At 34.7% G+C, this 27,408-nt stretch overlaps 1 protein-coding gene and 1 pseudogene across 3 annotated transcripts in view; one reads left to right on the forward strand and one right to left on the reverse strand.

Annotated features, from left to right (window-relative positions):
* Positions 1-27,408, reverse strand: part of LRRTM4 (leucine rich repeat transmembrane neuronal 4) — an 882,815-nt gene that overhangs the window by 81,865 nt on the left and 773,542 nt on the right. The gene's annotated exons all lie outside the window — the stretch shown is intronic.
* LOC113614421 (pleckstrin homology domain-containing family B member 2 pseudogene) lies at positions 19,496-20,370 on the forward strand (annotated as a pseudogene).

Consider the following 27,408-nt stretch of genomic DNA (forward strand, 5'->3'; position numbering starts at 1 on the left):
CTACTTAATAACCAAGAGGTCACTGAAGAAACCAAAGAGGAAATCAACAAATACCTAGAAACAAATGATCATGAAAACAAGATGACCCAAAACCTATGGGATACAGCAAAAGCAGTTCTAAGAGGGAAGTTTATAGCAGTACAAACCTATCTCAAGAAACAAGAAACAACTCAAATAAACAACCTAACCTTACACCTAAAGCAATTAGAGAAAGAAGAACAAAAAAACCCCAAAGTTAGCAGAAGGAAAGAAATCATAAAGATCAGATCAGAAATCAATGAAAAAGAAATGAAGGAAATGAAAGCAAAGATCAATAAAATTAAAGCTGTTTCTTTGAGAACATAAACAAAATTGATAAACCATTAGCCAGATTCATCAATAAAATGGGAGAAGACTCAAATCAATAGAATTAGAAATGAAAAAGGAGAAGTAACAACTGACACTGCAGAAATAGAAAGGACCAAGGGAAATTACTACAAGCAACTACATGCCAGTAAAATGGACAACCTGGAAGAAATGGACAAATTCTTAGAAAAGCACAACCTTCTGAAACTGAACCAGGAAGAAATAGAAAATATAAACAGACCAATCACAAGCACTGAAATTGAGACTGTGATTAAAAATCTTCCAACAAACAAAAGCCCAGGACCAGATGGCTTCGCAGACAAATGTTATCAAACATTTAGAGAAGAGCTAACACTATTCTTTTCAAACTCCTCCAAAACATAGCAGAGGAAGGAACACTCCTAAACTCATTTTATGAGGCCACCATCACCGTGGCAGCCAAACCAGACAAAGATGTCACAAAGAAAGAAAACCAGAGGCCAATATCACTGATGAACATAGATTCAAAAATCCTCAACAGGGGCTTCCCTGGTGGCTCAGTGGTTGGGAGTCCACCTGCCGATGCAGGGAACATGGGTTCGTGCCCCAGTCTGGGAGGGTCCCACATGCAGAGGAGCGGCTGGGCCTGTGGGCCATGGCCCCTGGGCCTGGGCGTCCAGAGCCTGTGCTCCGTGATGGGAGAGGCCACAGTGGTGAGAGGCACGTGTACTGCAAAAAAAAAAAAAAGAAAAAAAATCCTCAATAAAATACGGCAAACTTAATGCAACAGCACATTAAAAGGATCATACACCATGATCAAGTTGGATTTATCCCAGGAATGCAATGATTCTTCCATATAAAAAAATCAAATAATGTGATAAAACATTTTAACAAACTGAAGGTGAAAAACCGTATGATCATCGCAATAGATGCAGAAAAAGCTTTTGACATAGTTCAACATCCATTTATGATAAAAACCCTCTAGGAAGTAGGCATAGAGGGGACTTACCTCAACATAATAAAGACCATATATGAGAAAAACACAGCCAACATCATTCTCAATGGTGAAAAACTGAAATCGTTTCCACTAAGATCGGGAACAAGACAAGGTTGTCCACTCTCACCACTATTATTCAACATAGGTTTGGGACATTTAGCCACAGCAATCAGAGAAGATAAAGAAATAAAAAGAATCCAAATCGGAAAAGAAGAAGTAAATTTGTTTACCCTTTCCACATGAGATGATACTGTACATAGAGAATCCTAAAGATGCTACCAGAAATCTACTAGAGCTAATCAATGAATTTGGTAAAGTAGCAGGATAAAAATTAATGCACAGAAATCTCTTTCATTCCTGTACACTAATGATGATAAATCTGGAAGAGAAATTAAGGAAACACTCCCATTCACCATTGCCAAGAAAAGAATAAAACACCTAGGAATAAACTCACCTAAGGAGACGAAAGACCTGTATGCAGAAAAAGTATAAGACACTGATGAAAGAAATTAAAGATGACATAAAAAGATGTGGAGATATAGCATGTTTTTGGATTGGAAGAATCAACACTCGGAAAATGACTCTACTACCCAAAGTAATCTACAGAATCAGTGCAATCCCTATCAAACTACCAATGGCATTTTTCACAGAACTAGAACAAAGAATTTCACAATTTGTATGGAAACACAAAAGACCCCAAACAGCGAAAGCAGTCTGGAGAAAGAAAAATGGAGCTGGAGGAATCAGGCTCCCAGACTTCATACTATATTACAAAGCTACAACAATCAAGAGAGTATGGTACTGGAACAAAAACAGAAATATAGATCAGTGGAACAGGATAAAAAGCCCAGAGATAAACCCACACACATATGGTCACCTTATTTTTGTTAAAGGATGCAAGAATATACAGTGGAAAAAAGACAGCCTCCTCAATAAGTGGTGCTGGGAAAACCAGACAGCTACATGTAAAAGAATGAAATTAGAACACTCCCTAACACCATACACAAAAATAAACTCAAAATGGATTAAGGAGGTCAATGTAAGGCCAGACACTATAAAACTCTTAGAGGAAAACATAGGCAGAACACTCTATGACATAAATCACAGCAAGATCCTTTTTGACCCACCTCCTAGAGAAACAGTAATAAAAACAAAAATAAACAAATGGGAGCTAATGAAACTTAAAAGCTTTTGCACAGGAAAGGAAACCATAAACAAGACAAAAAGACAACCCTCAGAATGGGAGAAAATATTTGCAATTGAAGCAACTAACAAAGGATTAATCTCTAAAATTTGCAAGCAGCTCATACAGCTCAATATCAAAAAGCAAACTAACCAATCCAAAAATGGGCAGAAGACCTAAACAGCAATTTCTCCAAAGAAGATATAGTTTGCCAACAAACACATGAAAGAATGCTCAACATTACTAATCATTAGAGAAATGCAAATCAAAATTACAATGAGGTATCACCTCACACCAGGCAGAATGGCCATCATCAAAAAATGTACAAACAGTAGATGCTGAAGAGGGTGTGGAGAAAAGGGAACCCTCTGGCACTGTTTGTGGGAATATAAGTTGATGCAGCCACTTTGGAGAACAGTATGGAAGTTCCTTAAAAAACTGAAAATAGAACTGCTATATGACTCAGCAATCCAACTACTAGACATATACCCTGAGAGAACCATAATTCAAAAAGAGTCATGTACCACAATGTGCATTGCAGCTCTATTTACAATAGCCAGCACATGGAATCAACCTAAGTGTCCATCGACAGATGAATGGATAAAGAAGATGTGGCACATATATACAATGGAATATTACTCAGCCATAAAAAGAAACAAAATTGAATTATTTGTAGTGAGGTGGATGGACCTAGAATCAAAGTGAAGTATGTCAGAATGAGAAAAACAAATACCGTATGCGAACACATATATATGGAATCTAAAAAAAAAAAAAAGTTCTGAAGAACCTAGGGGCAGGACATGAATAAAGATTCAGATGTAGAGGATGGACTTGAGGACCCAGAAAGGGGGGAGGTTTGTTGGGATGAAGGGAGAGAGTGGCATGGACTTATATATACTATCAAATGTAAAATTGGTAGCTACTGGGAAGCAGCCACGTAGCACAAGTAGATCAGCTTGGTGCTTTGTGACCACCTAGAAGATTGGGATAGGGAGGGTGGGAGCGAGACGCAAGAGGGAGGGGATATGAGGATGTATGTATATGTATAGCTGATTCAGTTTGCTATCAACTAGAAACTAACACACCATTGTAAAGCCATTATACTCCAATAAAGATGTTAAAAAAATTTTTTACATAATATAAAAAATTCTTTCTCAACCTTTTAATGCAATGCTTCCCTTTGAAAGAGGACAAAAGTGTACAGATCCATTAGGGAGTTAACAATTTCTTACTACAACTATGACATTGTTGGTATCATGAATGTATGACTGAATTTTCCTTTGTGTTTTCAAAAACAGACCTTACCTCTTTACTTGCAAAAGACACTTTAACTAATATAAGCTCATATGAACACTGTGTCTACTGCCTCCTCATAGTAAGTGAAAGCAAATTCATCTTTGAGCTCCCAGATTATTTTCATTTTGCAGCTGTAGAAGAATGGAATAAATTTACTATGCCTAGTACAAAAATTCTCTGTTCAAATAACCCCAAAGCTAACTTCCACTGGAGATTGGGTACACAGGCTTAATATACAACCAAGGAAAAACTGATGGCTGGGATTGAGACAGTTATAGGTTGAGGGTGTCCATACCCATATGCATGATGCTTGTCGAATGCAGGAAAACCTGGAGGTAGGAAAAGAAGAGAAGCAAGATGCAAGCTAAGTGTGACCATTTGTACTCTTTCTCCAATCCCACAAATATTAGGGTCTTCCCTGCCTAAGTATTCAGTTTAATTCTACAGTTGCTTAACTTAATTGGTCATTTTATTTCATAAAGAAGCTGCTCACCTATGACATCTGAGTTCATAGAATCTGCACTACAATCTGGTCCTTTATCATAGACTGTCATGTGATTGCTTTTTGATTGGTTACGGCCTCCCCTTACCCCCTGTAATTACATATAAATTGCATTTCTTTTTAATGTTTAGTATACTGTTATGCATAAATCAGTTACTAAGTTCATTTTGTTATGTAAATGTACATGGAGAACCAGGCTTATGTTTAAATTAATCTGATTTTCTCTTCCATTTTTCTTTGGGTTGTTGATTTTATTAATGTGCCCAGGAAAAGTAAAAACAATGTGTTCTAGTGTTTTAGCAGCTTCTTGTTCTTGACTCCCCTAGAGTCCCCTGGACCTCTGCCTTACATTTTAATTCATCAGGATTGTAGACTTCATAGCTTTCATTTATACATTTTGAGGAAATTTATTTTTAGAATAATAGAATCATGGAGAATGAAGAAACATGAATGGTCATTTTGTTTACTCCCCTTTCTTTGGCAGGAATCCAGTGTCCTTGACAGATGGCCAAAGATTAATTGTCCATCCAATTAACCTTAGACTACCAGATGCATATATTGCAGGACTCTGAACAGTTTTAACCTGAGCAATGTGTAATAAAAACCTCCCAGAATAGAAACAAGTCTCATAATTTTACATGTCAGAAGTAACAGTAATTTGATTATCGGTGCTAGTATTCTTTCATGGGAGAGTCTTAGAGACTCCAGATTCATCTGTGCCCAGTGTCCACATGAAACATTGTTCTTACCGTCATCAAAGTATTCACATTTCTATAAACTATATTATCTTATATTTAATTGTGCTATGTCTATTCTACTTTTACCCTTTAATTTTTACCTTCCAGGATTTTTATTTTCTTATTCCTGCAAAGTAATGACAAAGGAATAATTAAGACTAGAAATAAATTTCAGCCCTGCTTCCCTTTTTGTTGTCTATGTTTCTATGCTTAAAATTAGTTGTTTGTATGTGCTTTTGAGAGAGAGAGTTTGTGGGTACATGCGTGTGTGTATAAGTGCTCCAGGGAGCATCACTGTGGAATGGAATGGAGAATATTTGTATTTTTTTTAATTCTGAAATTGTGTGTTTTAAGATTTTGTGTTCATATTAATATTAGAATCCTTGTTACAAAATTAAAAATTAAGCTTTGCATTATCAAAAATTCTTAAAAACAATTTTGTTATGAACTAGCATTGAAAAACATAAGAAAAAGAGTGTGTTTATTTAAAAGTAGATAAATTTTTATGTAAACTATTTCTATTTAAGGTAAAGCAAATGGAACAAATATGGTGAAATGTACCCAATGTTAAATCTAGTTTGCTTGATTTTTAGATCACAATTTTAGCTGTTACTATATATCTCTGATTTAATAAATAAAATATAAATATATAAACAAATGCTATAGTTCTAGTCATGGTCATCTTTAAAAATATAGTTTTATGTGGTTATAAGTTAGCACAATTGGTTTAAATTACTAGCCAATTACTTATTTTAAGGAGATTTTTATTTGTTTTTATAAATTTAGCAATGTTCCCCCCTCAGCCTTGTTTAAAGGTGATGTTACTGGTGAAGATTCTTTATTTCTATTTTGTAATTTCAAAACAGTATATCATCGTTAAAAATATAATAAATTGTACATGCCTCTATATACATATGAATAAAATATACAATGAATATATCTACAATGAACACACATACACACACACACATATATATATATATGAATATATATTAAGAATTTCAGGTGGTTTGCAACTACTAAATATTATTTGCAACTTTAGTATTTCTGCCTATGTACTTCCATTTGTGTGTGTGCACGGCACGCAAGCATTCTTTAAAAATAGCCTCTCTACATGGTCTTTGCATCTCTGCTTCTCTGTTCTACACAAATTTAAGAATACTTTAACCATTCCTGTGCACCCACTTAAATGGCTCCCTAATGTGTTTTCTGTTTACAATAGCTTTGCTGTGGACCCTCATCTATTTAATTCCTTCTACAGCATATATAATCCCAAACATAAAATTCATTAGCTAATAAAAAGGAGTGCCCCTTGTTATCTGATCATTCAGTTTTCAACCTTTGCTATAATAACTTGCAAAATGGAATTCATGATCCATACTGTAACACTGCTATAATGAATATGTCCAAATATTGGTGGAAATGTTGACATCTGAAAGAAAGGATGTTAGTATACTAACACCTTCGTTCAATCCCTCTCATGATATCCTATTTTTGTTACTAACAATTTCCCCATTTTTCCTGAGAATTTAGCCTTTAATGGGCCTCAATATTGCAACTACCAAGCACCTGTGGGCACTGTCAACCTGGGCACAATTCAGACATCATCTTTAGTATCTTTACCATTTTTCTTCTTTTTTTTAGAATTTATATGGTGGTGCATGTTTGTTGCAGTGCAGAAAACAAATGCTATCTATAGCTGACACAGTATTATATCTTTGTATTCTACATGTAAACATATCATTTGGGGTTCATTAAATGTTAAATAATTTTAGAATTGGTATCTTAAGAACATTCTATTCTGCAGAAATCCTCAATGGATTTTTATATTGGTGGTTAAAAACAGTTTAAAGATTTGCAGGAAGATATTTGGTGGTTTGGATACATTTGGAACCCATTCTTTTCGCTCAGTTTAAAATAATGCAATGCAGGTTACCACTTTCTGAAAATTTGCTCTCCAACACACTGGCAGACACAAATTAGGTTTTGATACTTATAGATGTCTGTGTTCTACTTCATCTTATTGCTTTTATTTAGCATGTCTGAGTTTCCTATCACCAATGTAATTGTAAATCATTTGGAAGTTTATCTTAGGCTTCTTTGCATCTGTATTGAGTCTAAAATGTGTTGCATGTGAAACAGGCACTTTACACATATATTCAAGTTGATTAAAGCTTCACACACGCACACACACACACACACACACACATACTCACCCTGACCACCATGTGGATTGCTAATCTTATGTTTTCCTATAGTCTATTTTCTAATACATCATTTTAGTTGCATCCTTGAAATGATTTTTTTCTCTACCCTGCTTAACATGGTAGAGAAGACTAAGAAACTCTTAGATCCTGGATGAAAATTTGTTAAAAGGTGAAATAATATTTTTACTTTTTCTATAATGTTTGAATTTTCTCAGTGTGTATCCAATATATTATATCAAAGACATTTTAGAATGAATGTATTTTGATATTTACAGACTGAATTTGAATAAAAACATTCTAATTCCTAAGTCTTGTCATTTTAAATTAACTATAACTCATGGGTGAGACAGTGTGATTGATTAAAAGCCAGCTATAACACCTCTAGTGTACTTAAAGATGTCCAAGAAAAAGATGACTGCAGGTCTCCAGGTATGACGTGATGAGGGATTGATTAGAGTGCAAGGATTGCAATAGAAAACTAGGGAGAATTAGGAAAAGAAAGAGTCAACAGAACATGCTGATTGAGCTAACTCAGTAGGCAAAGAGCCCAGAGGAATTTAGAAACCATCAAGTTGTTAATGCTGAGAGAAAAGAGAGGGTGTGGTACACATTTTGTACCACAAATGTGTACACTAGACACATTTTGATGCTATTAACAACATCCGAAAGTTAGAAAATAGAACATGTTTATTCGGTTGAGAGAGTTATGGTGGGTTATTTCGAGTTTGTGGTGACTGTTAGATATCTAAGTGGAACTGTGTATGAAATATGGATCTGGAACTTGGGTGAGTAAGCATAGTTGGAAATACAGATTTGGGAGCTGTAAGGCATAGACATAATGGTTGAAACCAGAAAAGTAAATGAACTCTTCAAGGGAGTGATCATAAAGCATGAGAAGTTTTATTTTAAAGCTATTATTTTCCTTTAAAAGGATCCTCTGTGACTTACCCATCCACATCCAAGCAGCAAACTCTGATTGTAAATATGCCATTTGTCTTGCAACTTTATATGGATGTTCTAAATGGGTCAGAGTATTTGAATCCATAAATTTTTCTATACCCAATATATTTTATCTCAGAATTGGAGAAAAATTATAAAAAAACTTAAAAATAACTTAGCTGTCCTTATATACAATACACGTTTCAAGTATATGATAGTCTGGTCACTATAAAAACTAGTAAAACTAGTAGAATAAGGTTGATGGTTAACTTTCTCAGTTTAACTATGTATTGGAATATCCACTTATAAATTTATATTAGTAGCTACATATTATCAATAAACATAATTTTATAATAAATTATAAAATTGATGTTACTAAATAGATAATAAAATTTTAATTGTGTTAGTCTTTAAAGTTATTTAACTTCATCATAATGATGTTGTAAAACAATTTATAAAAATTAAAATATTTTCTTTTTAGAGAAAATAAAAAGATAATATTTTGATATACCTATATTTTAAATATATTGCTCTATTTAATTATAAGTAACAAAGATAAGTTTTGCACTTTTCTATCTTTCTCTTTTCTCTTTTCCCCAATGGCATTAAATACCCTTCGTATAAGTAGTTTTTAAAGAATGTGTAATACTCCATTGAACAGATAACCATGACATCATTGAAGGAGCTCTTATTTTTGGACTTAAAGGCAATTTCCAAGTATCAGTTACTCTAATTCTTCAAAGAGAATATTTGTGTTTAAACTCTGGTTAGTCTTCTCTTTGCATATATTCCTAGAATTAGAATAGTGAGTCAAGGCTTGTAGGTGTACTTAAGGCTCTTGGTCCATATTATTGCAATCATGTAAGAATTTCAGGTTCTAGGAATGTATGTAATGTTGTTGTAAGTAATTGGATTTTTGCCCGTGGCCTCGAAGAGCAGACTTCTTTAATAGTTGTACAAGGTAGATTTAAGATCAGAGTACAATTAAGAGTCTCTTCATGCATTTCTATTCTGTTTGCTTTTTTTTTTCCTGAACAATATATCATTCCATCACAATCATATTCATCATGTCTTTTCAATAATATGTCATTTGACATGGGTATGCTTTCTCCATGTTCAGTGGCTTAAACTCCTATTCAAAGATTGCTATTCAATTCTGAGCTAGGATTTGTGAGAATATCAAAATATTTAGTTTGTTGGCTTATACACTACTTGTATAGATGATGCATATATAAAAATGTATAGATCTCTTTAAAAAGATGATTCATATATTAAATTCATGAAGTAAGAATAGAAGAAACACTATGCATAATGTTACACAGCAATACTTGAATAAATGTCAAATGAGTGTAAACAAAGAAAGTTACCAGCTATTACATGGATCAAGTCTTTAACCACTGCAGCTGTTGACCTACAAGTATACCCTAAAATGAATTTAGGATGAAGCATGCTGTATTTTGGATACATGGGACCCTAGACAGATAAAATGGAAGAATTTCAATGACCCTCAGATTCTTGCATCTTTTAATATATAGATAAGCACTAAAATCATTAACTGAGATATCTGATCCACATGACTAACAATAACATTTTACCAAGATGTATGCTTGATAACATGTATTTCTTACTTGAAAAAAAAAAATATATATATATATATATATATATCCAGGATGTTCCCCTACCTCTGTGGAGCAGTTTCTTAGCACTCCCCTAGAGGCTGTCTCCTGGGCTATAGTCCTCATTAAGTCTCCAAATAAAACTTAAATTCACAGCTCTCACATTGTGCATTTTTATTTCAGTCAACATGAGTGATTTCAAAGAAGACCAAGGTCACCACTATACCATGACGAATAAAAGGTTTTTTTTTGGGAAGACCATAAAGTTCTGATTTTCCCTTTAAATGTGCAAAAGTTAATAATAGAAAGAAGACACATCAGTTCCATGACTAAATACTGTGTTTTATAAGAAATATATATTTGGTCATTCAGATATGTTTGGTCTTTGTCCACAGTTCCTGGATCACAGGTCCCAAAACCCTTGAAATTTCCTGAGTGATAAAAATAATGGGAGCATATTTTGTCATAATATTTTGTCTCTTGTCATCACTTCCTGAAATCGCTTCAGAGCCATAAATGTAAAATGGATGTCTTGTTATTCATAACACACAACAACTGGGTTTATCTTAATAAGGGGACTTTTGGAAGGCATGTAATGATGGGAGACTGTTTGCCAAGGGAACCATGAATAGACAGCTGGAGCTTTCAGTCCCACCTCCTGACCTTCTGGGAGGGGAGACAGGCTAGAGATCGAGTTCAGTCCCCAATTGCCATTAATTTAATCAGCCAAGCTTGTAATGAAGCCTCCATAAAACTCCAAAAGAGAGAGCTCTGGAGAGCTTCCAGATTGATGAACAAGTGGAGATGTAGAGAGAATGGAGCATTCAGAGGGCATGGAAGCTCTGTTCTCTCCATACTTTGCCATATGCCTCTTTTCCTTCTGGCCTTTCTGGAGTTATATCCTTCCATAATAAACCAATAATCTAAAAAGTAAAAAATTTCTCTGAGCTCTGTGAACTGCTCTAGAAAATTAATTAAACACAAAGTGAGGGTCGTTGGGACATCCAATCTATAGCAGGCCAGTCAAGTGACAACCTGGAATTGTGACTGGTGTCTGAAGTGGAGAGGGGAGGTAGTCTTGTGGGACTGAGCCTTTACCTGTGGAATCTGTCATTATATCTGGGTAGATAGTGTCAGAATTGAGCTGAATTATAAGACAACTAGCTGGTGTCTGAGCATTGCTTATTGATATGGGGAAAACCCCTCACCTCCATGTTGGAATTGGGTGATCAGAACTTTTACTATTTCAATGTTTAGTAAACTAGATGGGTTTTGGGAACTAATAATATCAGGATTCTTATAGTCTAACTCTGGTCTTATGTACATATTTCATCAAGAGTAATCATCGCCATGGTAACATCATAAGCAGGATGTAAGAGACCAGTAATGGTTTAACTTAGCTTAAAGGAATCAAAATATCTGAATATTAATTCCTTGTCAGTAATTTATTAGATATGTGACTTTAGTCCAACTACATAACTTTTCTGAGCCTCAGTTTCAATGTTTCAAAAACTCTTGGCATACTGCAATTGCTCAATAAATATTAGCTTTCTTCTTTGTTTTGTTAATGTCTTTGATTATGCCCATGCCAACATTTTTAAGCACCTACTCCAGGGCATTCTCCCTGCCTTCCTGTCTTCTTTCTCATTTTCATTTTCTTCCATACATCTTTCAAACAGGTCTCCGGTGTCTTGTCCTTTTGTTCCATCTTTAGTTGTAAAGACGTGATAATGATACTATTGATAATTAACAGTTAATGAACAGTTAATATACACTAGAGACTGTGCTAAATGCTTTACATTCATGTCACTTAATTCTAATAACCCCATATGGTAAGATCTACTGTTACCCAAGCTTATTCTCTTATTCCATTAATCTCATAGAGGGAATAAAGGTTCAGAAATAAGTACTGTCTTCAATGTTACACAGCTGGGAAGTAGCACAGGTGGGGTTCAAATCCATATGTGGTCAGAATCCAAGATCTTGCACAATTCAGCATAGAACATGTTTCACAAAGTCTAAGGAGGTGAAGAGAAAGATGCAACTGAAGTTTATGTTTGTCCATTAGTTGTTAAGATTGGTCCATGGAAGTTGTTTTAATTAGTCTTTCCCTTCTGTTCAAAGAACATTTTAATATTAAGTTGTATACAGTAAATAAAAATAATATATAATGTCATGAAATTAAAGGATTTTCCCCGTGTTGTATACAAACATGTGAAATGTTAGGATGGGATCATTCTGTCACCCTAGAAATTAAGAATGAAGATAGAAGCAAAAATTTGGGGATGTTTAAGCATTTTAGTATTACTTAAGTTTACATTCTCAAAAGTGTCTTAAACATCAACTACATAATATACCAAAGATGCTTAATTGCATTTCTCATTCAATTTATATTACTGTAAGAAATTATTTTGGTTGAGTTATCCAGAAGCATATTTTCAACTTGTTTTCTCTGCACAATATTTATAGTAGTTGTTTTTCTACTTCTAAGATTGTAATTAGTTTATATAAGAAGACTTTCTGCAGTGTTTAATGTATATCCCTAAATCAAGAAGAATAACTCACTGAGTAGGAACAAATAGTGTAACAATTTCAGACTCTATCCTACTGTTCTTCATGACAGTGTAAAAAAATTCAGCTCGTGGAAACCACTTCTAATTTTGTAACCTCAGGTGCCTTTGCAAATTAGTTTTAGAATCTATTTCCCATTTCCCCACCCAACCTCTATTGAAGTAGAGAGTGGCATTTTGCTTCTCATTCTACTTGAAACTGCTATTAACACTTACAAAGTTCTGAAATGTTATAGTCAGTTTCTTCTCTGAATCACACCTCCAATAACATCCAGAAATGTATGAAAATACTTTCTAAGTAATAGATGTTATTTTAATAAAAAAGGATATTCTTGAATTGATAATGACATGGGAGGTGTTAACAAGAGCTCACTGATAGACTTAAAGGGCTAAGTAACCCAAATATCACTTTTGAATTTGATTTGGGAAAATTTCAGCAATTTATGCTGGATTTAATTATCAATTATTTTAGGATACCTACTTTTTGTTCTGCAAAGAAACTCATCCATCCAATTTGTTTTAGTTTACATAATTATTTTGTTTTTACCTAGAACAATACTAGCAATGAAGTGTATAACATCCATTACTCAGTAAAAAAATGAAAGGGAATTTGGATACCCATTATGGGAGCCATATCATCTCAAGTCCTCTGTAATGTAAATATTCTGCACTAAAATATTTTTGTAGCATTTTTCCTAAGGACATTTACCATAATATAGAGTTAATTATGAAACTGTTAAAAGATAAAAATAAATTAAGAGGCAGTGTGAGGAAAATAAGAAGTGCTCTCCCAAATAATTGTTGACAACAGCTGGAGAGTCAATGAAGTAGAGAGATACAGATATTTCATTCTCAAATGGCAATTTCTGAAAGGGAAGTTCTCTAAGTACAAACACAAGATTGCATTAACAGTTCTTACCAGATCTCAGAGAATGTAAGACTCACAGAAGACAGGAAAAAAAGTCTTAATTAACCTTTTTATAACTAAAAACATTTTACTGTCCCTAAATCCTCAAATGGTAATCTTAAATTAATATGAAAGCAGTGAACTATTTTTACTGTACAATTACTTGACAATTTATAAACAGTATCCATTTTTCTTATAATAATTCATTATATTTTCTAATATATTAAGCCTCAATTGCCTATCAAGCCTTCCTGATAGATCATTTTGATCCTATCATTTTCAATTAATCATGCCTGTTTGCTGGTGATGTTTTTCCTGGAAAACTGTCATAAAAATATTATTCTAACACATTTCCTACATCATAGAATAGATTATTTCTGCTATTATTAATAATAGAAAGTACATATTTGCATATATCATATAATTAATTTCTTTATCAAATAGTTTATTATGCTTATAAACATATTTGAATAATTCAAGTAATTTCTAAATAAAATTTTATTTTTTAATTGATGAATCTTGTAAAACTGCACAAAGGAGTATTTGTTCCATCAGTATGAGGAGTAATCTCAATGTCAATGTCACACTATGAAATTCTTGTTTTATCAAATGGTTCTGGAATTCTGAATTTTTGTTTTATTCACTTAGTAAGAATTTTTGAGTGTCTGCTATATGCCAGGCACTGAGCCTGGCCTTGAGGACACAATAATAAATAACGGAGACTCACCTGCTGTCCAAATATTGCTTCTATTCCTGAAGGACCCTCCTTTAACTTTGCTTTTTAGGTTCTGATAATGGTGTTCTTTTGAATACCATCAATAGTGAAAAAGCATTGTTTTCCCTTTGAAAATGAATTTCTTAGTAAGGAGGATTATGGGACCAAGACAAAGTGGACTAACAGCTATTTGTTATTTTAAATTGTTTAGTGAAATGTAGAATGCTCACGTTGTCATTGTTCCTTTTTTTCAAAATTATAGTTTAAACAAAATACAGTGGGAGCAAAACAGTTTCTGAGGGAAATTGCAAAAATAACGCCAAAATTGTTTGAGCAAAGGCATCCTCTTAGAAGGCATATTCCACTAATGCAGCCTTCCACAGCTAGTAAAAGAGCTTTCCTTTCCTTTTCTTTCATCTCTCAGAACACAGTCTGGACATCCAGCAAATGCTTAGGTGTACTTGTTGGAATGTTCACCAGCACCTGACAGGGTCATAGAGTGATAACTGTGAATATCAAAATTTTATCTGCTGGTCCTCACATAGAGAAGACAGGATCATAAAACAAAACAAAAACAAAATCAAAAACAAAGAAAACAAAACAAAAAACAATTGGTTGGGTTTTTGCAGATGTCCTGCATACATGTAGTTTTCTATTTCCTATGGTAACAGGTAAAAAAACAAAAAAGAGAGGATGGAGTTGGTATTGATATCTGGATTCTTGTTTCTGGTCATAAATTTGCCATCTCTCTGACCATACATCCAGGAAAATGTCACTTTCCATTTTACTTGCCTTTAAAAGGCCTTTGAAACACTGGGGTGTGATGGGAATTCATTACAATAAGGTACTTTGAAATCTTCAACTTTTAAGTACCATGCAAGTCCAATGATTATTAGTATTCAAGGCACACAATGCTAGTCAAAATATAGAAAGTTCAGAGCAGTTTGGTAACCTGGAAAACAGGGAAATGAAAAGTGTACTGTGTACGTATGATAAAATAGCATTCAATATAAAAAAGACAAATGCTCCAATACAAAAATGTAAAAAGTATGTAAACATTAATGACACAAATGAAATAACCAATAAAATATCAAATACTCAACCATACTATTAACCAAAGACACACAACTTAAAACAAGAGATATTATTTTCACATATCAAATGGGAAAAATTTTAAAAGAATGTCGGTGAAACTGTGAAAAAAATGGGCTCACACATACACTGCTCATAGGAGGCAAAAATTGGACATTTGTTATTAAAAATTGAGCATTAATTATCATTAAAAATGTATTTGGAATTTAGCTTCAACTGTTTTACACTTCTCCTTCCCATATTTCATTTGAAATACTATCAAAATAGGGAAAAAACAGTGGATTAGTGAAGAGTTAAAATAGGGAGGAAATTGACCCTCTCTTTTCTTATGAGTGACATGTGATTAGGGTAAATCTTAATGAAATCTATCTATATTAAGGGAGACTAGCTACTTTTTATAAATATATAGTTGGAGTTAGCTGTCACTTCTATGGATTCAGATGCAGAGAGAAATGTCCTCTGCTTAGAAATGGCCCATAGGTTCAAAGTTGTGCTCTAAAGTATGTGAGAAAATTTATACATTGCCACTCTTTTTCTTTTTTCAGTCAATAACTTCAACACCATAGTGTGGTTTTGCTTATCATTTCCAAGTGACAAACAGGTAATAGTCATTTTTTGGGGGGACACAAATAGGTAAATATGAGTGAGGAAGAAGTGAGAGCAATGGGTCTAGATAGAGGGAGAAGAGAGAACACAAAGAGAGGAATCCAAAGATGGTCAAAGTGTGATTTACAGTTTTTCCAGTCTCAATTTTACTTTTATATTTGCCCTTTATGACTTTTTGATGACTTAGATTTAATGCATATTCCCAAAATCTAAAATTGTATTATAAAAAATATCTTATTAAAATGAATATATATATATATATCTTACCTCATTTAATCCTCAACTCCCCTTTCAGGTGGGGCTTTTAACCTCATTTTACAGATAAGAAGAATGAAGCCATACAGAAGTAAGAGGAAAAATAAGGCCTAAAATCAATTTCTTATTAATGGATAATTGGAAATATCCATGTTGACTGGATATTTGATGATAATAAATTATTTTACATTTTAAATCTAATACTGATATTTTGGTTAAGTTAATGAGTTCTCATTTTTGAAATTACATACTGAAATATTAACATATGAAATGATAAGATTTCTCAGATACATTCAAAAAATTTGAAGGAGGAATGTTGGAAGGGGGTGAGGCTAGGCTAGGACTGGCCAAGGTTGATGGTAGCTGAATTCAGGTGGTAGGTAGATGGGAATTTTTCATACAAAACTATTTATGCATATGTTCAAAATTATCCATTATGAAAGTTAAAACAATATCAATACTAAATATTTCCATCTCCAAACCCCATGCTTTAAAACACGCACAATAATTTTTTTATTAATATTTACTTGAAAAAGAATCACCATTTCTGTTTCTCTCCTTGTTTTTTGTTCCATCTTTACATCAGCAAAAGTTGAATTAAATTATTTCTTTATCTATTACTATATAATTTAGTTTTTAACTGAAGTTTCACAAATAAGCAAAGAAACAAACAAACCATGTATCATCTCCAATAATGTTGTTTAGAGTTGGTGAGTCCCAGGCTAAAAGTATGTTACCATTATTTCTATTGACAAGGAGGGTTAAACTGTTTTAGAAGAAAGATTATTTGATTATAATGTCTCTTAACCTCCACTTCTAAAGTCATTGAACATCTTACTTAGTGATGGATTACTGTTGTGTAAAGGTTTTAACAAGAAAATCTGGTGTAATGCTACCAAACCCATACACACTGTGTAGTTGGATTTCAGCCTAGAGGTTGCTTAGTCATTTTTAAAAACAGAATATATTCCCTTCATTTGGAGAAATGACAATTGGATTCTTTAGTTACCAATTAAAAGGCAGTGGTAAAGCGTAGGGAAAGACATGCTGGCAGGGCTTGCTTTAAGCAGAGGTATGGTGAGTTTGCAAATGTGAATTAATTTTAGTGATGCAAGTGAGAATCCCGGCCCCCAAATCTATAACTTCAGCTCCTCTATTATAGTCTGTTTTGATGTCAGAGAATTAAAGATTCATGATTTATAAAACAAAAGTCTGAATGTGAAAAAACCTGACTGTAAAGAAATTAAAATACAATCAGGTTGATAAAACCAATGCATATAAGACAATTGAAAAACCACAATAAATAAGAAATTAAAGTGTATGTAACAAACTAAAAAGCACAGGGTCTACTGTGGACAGCAATGTGAGTGGCAGTTCCCTGTAGACATGTGAAGAAGAATCCTCCCCAGGAGGCAATTCTCAACTGGAGGCTGTAGATGGACCGTGGGATCAGATCACACCAGCAGATGCACTGAGGTGGAAGTGAGCATTGAGGATACTAAAAAATGCATTCCTTAGTATGCAGGCATTTTTCTATAAAATTCAAGTACTGTCTGGGGAGCTTAGATGAATTTTTTTCAGTCTTTTTATCTCAAAAATGAAACAGCTATTTATAAATTTGTCTATGTGACAGCATTCTCCACATGAACAGTGCAGAAACAACTAGAGCTTTGATAAGGAAATAGGACAGAAAAACTCCTAAATATGATTGGGGTTCAGTGCTCTAGTGCAGGAGGACATCTCAGAAGCTAGGCATCATGGGAGGCACTGGAAATTTGGAAGAAAGCTGATAAGGCAGTGAGGTAATTCCAAAACTGGGCAATTGCAGAGACCAGAGTGATATGAGTGAGGTACTTAGGGGGCAAAATTTAAGGTTGCACTCATTTTCAGGGGCTGACCCCACACTTGTACCACCCTGATGAGGACTTCCTTAATATTTGTGCCCTAGGTGCCTTCCTCCCTTCTGTTTGTCCTGATTCATGTGCCATTAAAAAACGTCAACTAGAGTAACATTCTTCTCAAAACTAAGGCTATGTGTTCTGTATAATTGTATTTGTACAGATTTTATCAGATTTTCTCCCTCTCTCTCTCTCTCTCTGTCACCTATCTCTCTTTATCTATTATCTATCTATCATCTATCTATCTATCTATCTATCACCTATATATCTGTTGACAGGAAAACCATTCAATAATGCTATACTAATTCAGCACAGAAAAAAAGATAAACACTTAATTACAAATATTTCTGGATAATTAGAATATTTAGTTGGTTTGCCTGTTCTGTACTGTTAGATTCAAATACTAATAAATATTTTCACTTTTTCCTCAACTATATACTAAGAATAGCTTTGTATGTTGGAAACACAAAATTGGATCTACCTAGAAACCTTCCTCAATTTAACACACTGTTTAGTAGGTGAAAGATAAAGATTTTGTAAAAAAGTAAAATTTCAGCTAGATTTTGAAGGACAAATGGACAACTACTTATTAGATCAGTGCTTTCCAGATAGACCAGATATCAAGAACCAACTAGGAACATTTTATTTTAAGTGAAGTCCTTAAAAAGGTATAAATAAATAATTTATTAATTCTTATTTTCATGACAGATGTATCAGGGAAAGATTGTAAGTTTTGTAAAATAATATGTTTTGAACTTCTATCCATCTATCACCTCACTCCCAACGTACTTGTGTCTCCTTGTCAACACAAACAGTTTGTATTGAAAATTCTACTGCACTTAATATGTTCTCTTTGGAATAAGCTGTCCAAGAAAAAGATGCGTTCTGTAGCAATGGCCACAAATTTAATATTAGGGAGATTTTTATAATAGTACTTAAAATTCTAAAATAAATACTGCTTTCATTTTATAATTTCCACATGAAAGTAACTTTCCTGTTCTTCATCATCTCTTCTGCAGCACCCTGCCTCCATTTTTAATATAGATTTTCTCCCATTTCTCCCAAAGGTATTTATCACTGCCTTTCTATGTTTATGAAAGGTGTATGGCCAGAAGGATAGGTTGAGTTTCTATAAAAATTATTTTAATTTTATTATTTTCTAAGTTACTTTTATAAAATAAAATTCTGTTTGAAAAAGAAAAGAAAAAATGTCATTGGCTTAATTAAAAGGGAGAATAAATATTCTCGTGTATTTTAATATTCTGTTTCATACATATTTGTAAATATTCTACATTTGCACAATTTTGTTTATCTTTATTAAGTACTTTATAAGAAAATTTATTGATTATGCATATTAACTTTTGTCAATTTCAGAATTAGATACCCATTAGATATTTAATGGAATTTCATTAAAACTTTAAGGTAATTTATTTTAAAAATTGACAACTAGGGCTTGAGGCAGTCGGAGCCGAGGAGCCGGGCAGTGTCCTTGCACTCCTGCCCTACTTTGGTGCGTGGCTGCGGCCGGAGGATTTGCAGGTGAAAATACAGCGTTCGTGAAGAGTGGTAGGTTGCTGAGACAGAGTACTATTTTGAAGCGCTGGAAGAATTGGTTTGACCTGTGGTCAGATGGTCACCTGATGACCAAACTTGGTAGAGTGTAGAGGATAAGGTCCACATGTCAGTGGACTGCATCAACATCAACACGGGACATGAATGTCGGGATATTCGGCCTCCAGATGGGAAGCCGAAAGACTGTCTGCTGCAGATTGTTTGCCTAGGTGGGAAAACCATCAGTCTTTGTGCAGAAAGCACAGATGATTGTTTGGTCTGGAAATTTACACTTCAGGATTTCAGGACAAACACAGCTCATGTTGGCTGTGAAGTCATGTATGATGAGACTGCCTTGGCTTCCTCCCCACCTCCTTACACAGCCTATGCTGCACCAACCCCTGATGCCTATGGTTATGGTCCATACAGTGGTGCATACCCGCCAGGAACTGAAGTTGTATATGCTTCAAATGGGCAGGCTTATGCTGTACCCTACCAGTACCTGTATGCCGGACTTTACGGACAGCAGCCTACCAAACAAGTCATCATTCGTGAGCGGTATCGAGACAATGACTGTGACCTGGCGCTGGGAATTCTGCCTGGAACAGCCATAGGCATGGCCTTAGGATCTCTGTTCTGGGTCTTCTAGAGTCCTTGGAACCTGGATGTGCATAGCTTCTGATACCCTGGGTGCAATAATATAATTTGCAGGGCATTTCTGTTTGTTATAAATGTTTTTAATAATAGTTTTAGTAGTTCTTTTGAAAGTAGTGACATCACACTTATAACTAATCCATATAAGTACCACAGAGAAGGCTTTGGACTGCTGTTTAGCTAAAATGTAGACTATTTGGGGGCACTGGCTCATTCTAGGAGTTTTTTTATGGAACTCTCAGAATACCTTATTTGAACACACCTGTTTGTAAAGGCCATTTTCTTTTTAGAGTTAGGCCTTAGTGCTTAAGGGATAATTTATTTTAGTGTTACGCTAGTAATATGGTGATGTATGAGTGAGTGAGTGATTGTGGCAAGAAGAACTGCAGCTGTCTTGGTTTAATGTCAGACTTTGAAGCCTCAGACTAGAACTGGTTGCATGTTACTTCAGGAGTTGTAGGATGGAACCTTCCTGAGGCAGCCATGTGATACCCCCACAGCCTCTGGGGCTCTGCAGACTTTCAGCAAAGCTGACTGCTCAGGATGATGGGCGGGATGGCAGATCCCACCCCCCCTTTAAAATATGCTCTTTCATTTTATTCTTACTAGTTTGTTTTTGGTAGTGATTCTTGGAAAACATCCCAAATTAGGAGTAGACTTGAGTCTCAGCATTTTAGGGCTTTATCATTTAAAACTTGAACAAGGCAAAACAATTACAAACAAGTGTGTGGAGGTAGATCTGCTATATTCAGAGGCATCATGTTTTTTAGTGTTTGCTTTGAGTGTTTTTATTGCCACTTCAGCCTACTTATAGCTTATTGTTCTACTTGTTGAGAAAGTAATATTAGGAGAATGGTGAGGAAAGAGGAATGAGAGCCATAGTTACAGTGTTACTGTTTCAGGGGATTGAGCTTCTCTGAGGATCCTCTTTTCCACCCTTCTGAAGGCTGTTAAAGAGCCCATTTCCTGTCCTGTGCAGGACTGGGCACTGTGGCTGTCCCTGAGCACTGGGGTGCCTGGAGCCCTGGTGGTGGCATGGTGGGGGAGAGTCAGGTTACAGATTTGCAGCCTAAGGACATGAATGACCTGTGCAAGGTATTACCCCACCTGACCAGGACACTAGCCTTGTTTTTATTCTTCCTTCAAATGTCACAGAGAAGCTTAAACAATTTAACTTGAGCCCCAGCTATGTGTGAAGCTCTGGAAAACTGAGAGTCACGTATTTTTGTTATTTCTTATTTCTTTATTTATGTAAATTTTAAAATTTCAATTATTCCAGTTTTCTGTCTTGCATGCTTTAAAAAATTTACTTTTTACAAAGGCAGTTAAGCACATTGAAGATCTCTACCCCTATACCCCATGTGGCCCTATTTTCCACAAAATACACTCGTAGTAGCACAAATTCTGGTTTTATTCCATGTGGCCAGTTACATACATAGTCATTTTTTTCACTGATCAACCCACTCCATCTCTAAGGCAGACTTAAATAGATCTATCTCCGTATGAAACCAGATGCCAAATGAACTTTGTGGTGACCACAGGTCTGTTTTCCTAGCCAATTCTATTGCACTTGTTGACACTGGAGAGTTTGTTTCCAGCTGAAAAGTATACTTAGCTGTCATCTCTTTGGATGTTTGACATGTGGAAAGTTGCCAGATGTGATGTGTGACAACACTGTTTTTTTTGTTTTTGTTTTTTAACATCTTTATTAGAGTATAATTGCTTTAAAATGGTGTGTTAGTTTCTGCTTTATAACAAAGTGAATCAGTTATACATATATATGTGTTCCCATATCTCTTCCCTCTTGCGTCTCCCTCCCTCCCACCCTCCCTGTCCCACCTCTCTAGGTGGTCACAAACCACCGAGCTGATCTCCCTGTGCTATGCAGCTGCTTCCCACTAGCTATCTACACTGGTTTTGATGGCTAGAAGTGTTGCTTTAGTTATTTTACATCGTATGTAATAAGAATGGTTTTGTTCAGATGGTAATCATTATTTGAGCTGTATGCCTTACTTACAAAATACTAAACTCAGTTTTTAATGTTGCTTTGAGGTATTAATTCTGAACTTGGAACTACAGATATTGAGTTATGTCAGTGAAATGCCCTTGAAGCAGATGGTCTCCCGGTGTTCCCCTGGCTTCCCTTTGACAGAAGAGGGAGAGCTATGGACTGAAGCTTGGGCACACATGTGCCCCCCAATCTCCAGTCCCTTCCCTGTCCCCAGTGGGGCCAGCCCCACTGGGCAACTATAGTTGAGTCTTGAAGTTCACTGTCACTAGTGACTTGATCCTGAGAGGAAATACATACTCAGTATAAAGATGGGCTGAGATACTTCATTTCCCTGGACCCAACTCTCGTAGATGCCAACACTTAGGTAATCCAAAATCATGAAGTTAGGTGAGTTGGAAAGAACTTGTTCAGGTTTAGTCAGTATTTTACTTCCATGTGTACTTTTAACTAGTTGGCCGTTGACATTGCACACATGCCAGTCTGCTTGTTTCTTAGCTCTGTTCTTTTAGTTCCTTGAGTTAACTTCAGGGTCTTAGATGTAAAGAGAAGGGAGAGACCCGTGGTTGTGTTTCAGATCATCATTCATGAAACGGGGCAGACTGGGACGCAAGATATGGATCATGAGAGAAGTTCCTGCCATTGAGACAGAATGACCCACATTTATTTTCTACATTAATTGTGATACTATGTGATCTTTCTTTCTCCTTCCCAAGTTTATGTAGACACCAGCATGGGATGCAGTTCCATTTTTTCCCCTAGGGTTGATCTTTTCTTCTGATTGCTCGCCTGTCTCTAGTATTTGGTTGTGTCCTCAGAACCTATTTTTCCCTGTATATGCAAATTGTGTGTTTATAAGTGATAATGTCAATACATTAAATGATTGTTAACCTTAAAGCATAAAAAAAATTGACATCTAAAATTCTCATATCTCAGTACAAGTAAAAGTCCTTGTAAAGACATTCACTCATCCAGTTGCCCATTCATCAGCAAACATGCTCCCTCTGGAGCATTCAAACAAGGGCATGGGCTCCAATGATTGATAAAGAATTGGTCACCAATCTCAAACAGCTCAAGAAGAGACAGACATTTAAACAAGTAAAATAATAAACAATGCCTGATCAGTAGAATATGGAGTGTAGCAGGTATGTTACAGTGGTGGTCCTGGATCTGAAGAACAGTTATTTTAGTGGGTTGTGAAAGATTTTATGTAGTGGAATATAACTGAGCTTGTGACCTAGGCTAATTCATAGGGGTTGAGATCAAGGGTGAACACAGTGGGTGATAAAATGTGTAAAGGGATCTCCATCTAAGTCAAAAAGACATGGAATAACATGTAGCCTTAACGGATTTGGTTAGAGATTAATGCTACAGGTATGCCATTCTAGATGATGAGGTTGGAAAGGGGAAAAAAAGGATCTATTCATGGGTGATATTTTATGAAATTTTTGAGAAATACAAAGACAGCTCTAGTCAGACATGGAGATGTACTAGCCAATGAAGCAAGAATCAAAGCAGGGCTGAATCTTAGAAAAAATTCAGTGCTGGTGGTTTTCCAGAGACCTCATTTATATATTTTTCCTTTTGATTCTTTCTGTTTTTCTTTCTTTCTTTTTTTTTCTTTTTGAGTGGATATATGAGTGACTTTTTCTCCTACTATATTTTGATTTCTTATTGCTGTATACATATTCATGCTATATGTGAACAATATAACTTTTTTTTGAGGTTTTAATTTTTATTGGAGTATAGTTTCTTTACAGCATTGTGTTAGTTTCTACTGTGCAGCAAAGTGAATCTGCTATACGTAGACATATATCCCCTCTCTTTTGTATTTCCTTCTCATTTAGGCCACCACAGAGACTGAGTAGAGTTCCCTGTGTTATACAGTAGGTTCTCATTAGTTATCGATTTTATACATAGTATCAATATTGTATATATGTCAATCCTAATCTCCCAATTCATCCCATCCCCCCTTTCCCCCACACTGTTGTCCATAGTGGCTGCACCAAATTAAATTCCCCAAAACAGTGCAAGATGGTTCCCTTTTCTCCACATTCTCAACAACACTTTTTATTTGTTGCAAGTTTTAAATAATTGCTATTCTGACAGGCATAAGGTGATATCTCATTGTGGTTTTGATATGCATTTCCCTGATGATTAGTGATGTTGAGTATCTTCTCAAGTGCATGTTAGCCATCTGTATGTCTTCTTTACACAAATATCCATTCAGGTATTCTGCCCATTTTTAAATCAGTTTTTTGTTTTTTCTTTTGATGTTGAGTTGTATGAATTATTTATATATTTTTGATATTGACCCCTTATCAAACATATCATTTGTAAATATCTCCTCCTATTTAATATGTTGCCTTTTCTTTTTGTTGTTGGGTTCCTTTGCTATGGAAAGCTTTTTAGTCTGCTGTAGTCCCAGTTGTTTATTCTGCTTTTGCCCTTGCCTGATGAGACAGATCTCCCCAAAATATTGCTATGCTATATGTCAAAGAGCTTACTGCTATATCTTTTTCTAGGAGTCTTATGGTTTCATGTCTTATACTTATGTCTTTAAACTGTCTTATTTTTGTACATGGTGTAAGAAAGTGGTCTATACTACTTTCATTCTGTTACATGTAGCTGTCCAATTTTGCCAACACCATTTATTGAAGAGATTGTCTTTTTCCCTATTGTATATTCTTGCCTCCTTTGTTGTAGATTAATTGACCTTATAAGGATGGGTCTATTTCTAGGGTCTCTATTCTGTTCCATTGATCTATGTGTCTGTTTTTGTGCCAATACCATTGTTTTAATTACTATAGCTTTGTAGTATAGTTTGAAATTAGGCTGCATGATATCTCCAACATTGTCCTTCTTTCTCAAGCTTGCTTTGTCTATTTGAGGTCTTCTGTGTTCCATAAAAATTTTAGGATGATTTGTTCTAGTTCTGTGAAAAATTCCTTTGGTATTTTGGTAGGAATTGAGTTGAGTCAGTAGATATCTTTGAGTAGTATGGACATCTAAACAATACTAATTTTTCCAATCCATGAGCACAGTATACCTTTCCATTTATTTGTGTCATCTTCAATTACTTTCAATGATGTCTTATAATTTATAGTGAACAGGTCTTTTACCTCCTTTATTAAATTTATACCTAGGCATTTTATTCTTTTTTATGCAATTATAAATGGGATTGATTTTCTTAATTTCTCTTTCAAATGGTTAGTTGTTAGTGTAAAAAATGCAACAGGTTTCTGTATATTAATATTGTGTCTCATAAGTTTACAAAATTTATTATTTTTTTTGGTGGTGTCTTTGGATTTTCCATGTACAGTGACAGAATATAGGCCAATAGTGGCAATTTTGTTTCTTCTCTTCCAATCAGGATGTATTTTATTTCTTTTTCTTGTCTGATTATTGTGGCTAGGATTTCCAATACAATGTTGAATAAAATTCTCAAGAGTGGTCATCCTTGTGCTGTTCCTGGTCTTAAAGGAAAAGCTTTCACTGTTGACTATGTTAGTTGTGGGTCTGTTACATATGACTTTTATTATGTTGAGGTATGTTTCCTCTATACCAACTTCGTTGAGAGTTTTAATCACAAATGGGCACTGAATTTTGTCAAAAGATTTTTCTGCATCTACTAAGATGATCATATGATTTTTAATTACCTCCATTTTGTTAAAGTGATTTATCATACAGATTGATGTGTAGATATTGAAACATCCTTGCATTCCAGTTAACCATGGTGTATGATCCTTCTAATGCATTGTTAAATTTGTTTTACAAATATTTTGTTGTGGATATTTGTATCTATGTTCATCAGAGATATTGTCCTGTAGTTTTCTGTTCTTCCACTGTTTTGTTTGGTTTTAGAATAAGGGTAATGCTGGCCTCATAGAACAAGTTTGGAAAAATTCTTTTCTCTTCAATTTTTTAGAATGGTTAAGAAGGATAGGTGTTAACTCTTCTTTAATTATTTTGTAGAAGCCATTTGGTCCTGGATTTTTGTTTGTTGGGTTTTTAATTACTCATTCAGTTTCATTGTTAGTAATCGGTATGTTCAAATTTTTGATTTTTTCCTGATTCACTCTTCTAAGATTGTATGTTTCTATGAATTTATCCATTTCCTTTAGTTTGTCCAATTTTTTGCCATATAATTATTTATAGTAATCTCTTATGCTTGTTTGTAATTCTGTGGTATTGATTGTAATGTCTCTTTTTTCATTTTGAATTTTTTATATTTGGGCCCTCTCTTTTACCTTGTTTAGTTTTTCTAGTACATTGCCAATTTTGTTTATCTTTTCAAAAAGCCAGTTCTGAGTTTTATTAATCTTCTCTAAATGTTTTAAAATTTTAGTCTCCCTTTCATTTATTTCCACTCTGATCATTATTATTTCCCTCCTTCTGCTGACTTTGGGCTTTCTTTGCCCACCTATTTATTGATAAACACCTTTATCATTATGTAATGCTCTTCTTTGTCTTTTGTTACAAGCATTGTTTTAAAGTATATTTTGACTGATATGAGTATTGCTACTTCAGCTTTTATTTTATTTTATTTTATTTTTTTGTGGTACGCGGGCCTCTCACTGTTGTGGCCTCTCCCATTGCAGAGCACAGGCTCTGGACGCGCAGACTCAGTGGCCATGGCTCATGGGCCCAGCCGCTCCGCAGCATGTGGGATCTTCCCGGACCGGGGTACGAACCTGTGTCCCCTGCATCGGCAGGCAGACTGTCAACTACTGCGCCATCAGGGAAGCCCTATTTTTTCATTTTTATGTGTATGTAATATCTTTTTCCATCCCTCCAATTTTAGTTCATGTATGTCTTTAGTTCTGAGGTAAGTTTCTTTTAGGTCTTGTTATTTATCTACTAATCGACTCTACGTCTTTTGATTGAAGTATTTAGACAGTTTACATTTATAGTGATTATTGATAGGTATGCACTTATTGCCATTTTGTTAATTGTTTTCTGATTGTTTTTGTAACTCTTCTCTATTCTTGTACACTTCTCTTGTTCTCTTCCATGGAAGTTTGATTTTCTTTAGTGTTTTTTTGGTTTCCTTTACTTACTGTGTATATATTGCAGGGTTTTGGTTTGTAGTTACCATGTAGTTTATATATATATAATAGTTTATCTTAGCTGATATTCACTTAAATTTGACTGCAAATTAAGTTAATTTTAGTTGTGATTTTTCTTATATAAATCTCCAGTTCATTATTATTTTAAAGCTGGTTTCCATTTTGGTGGTGCCACTGGAGGACTCTGGGAGGCCTCACGCCAGGGAGTACTTCCAAGAATTGCGGCCAGTGTCCTTATACTCACAGTGAACAACAGCCACACCCCCAACTTTGCAGGAGACC

The sequence above is a fragment of the Aethalodelphis obliquidens genome, unplaced genomic scaffold (assembly GCF_003676395.1).
Source record: "Aethalodelphis obliquidens isolate GAN/ISIS:26980383/991018 unplaced genomic scaffold, ASM367639v1 scaffold96, whole genome shotgun sequence".
NCBI lineage: Eukaryota > Metazoa > Chordata > Mammalia > Artiodactyla > Delphinidae > Aethalodelphis > Aethalodelphis obliquidens.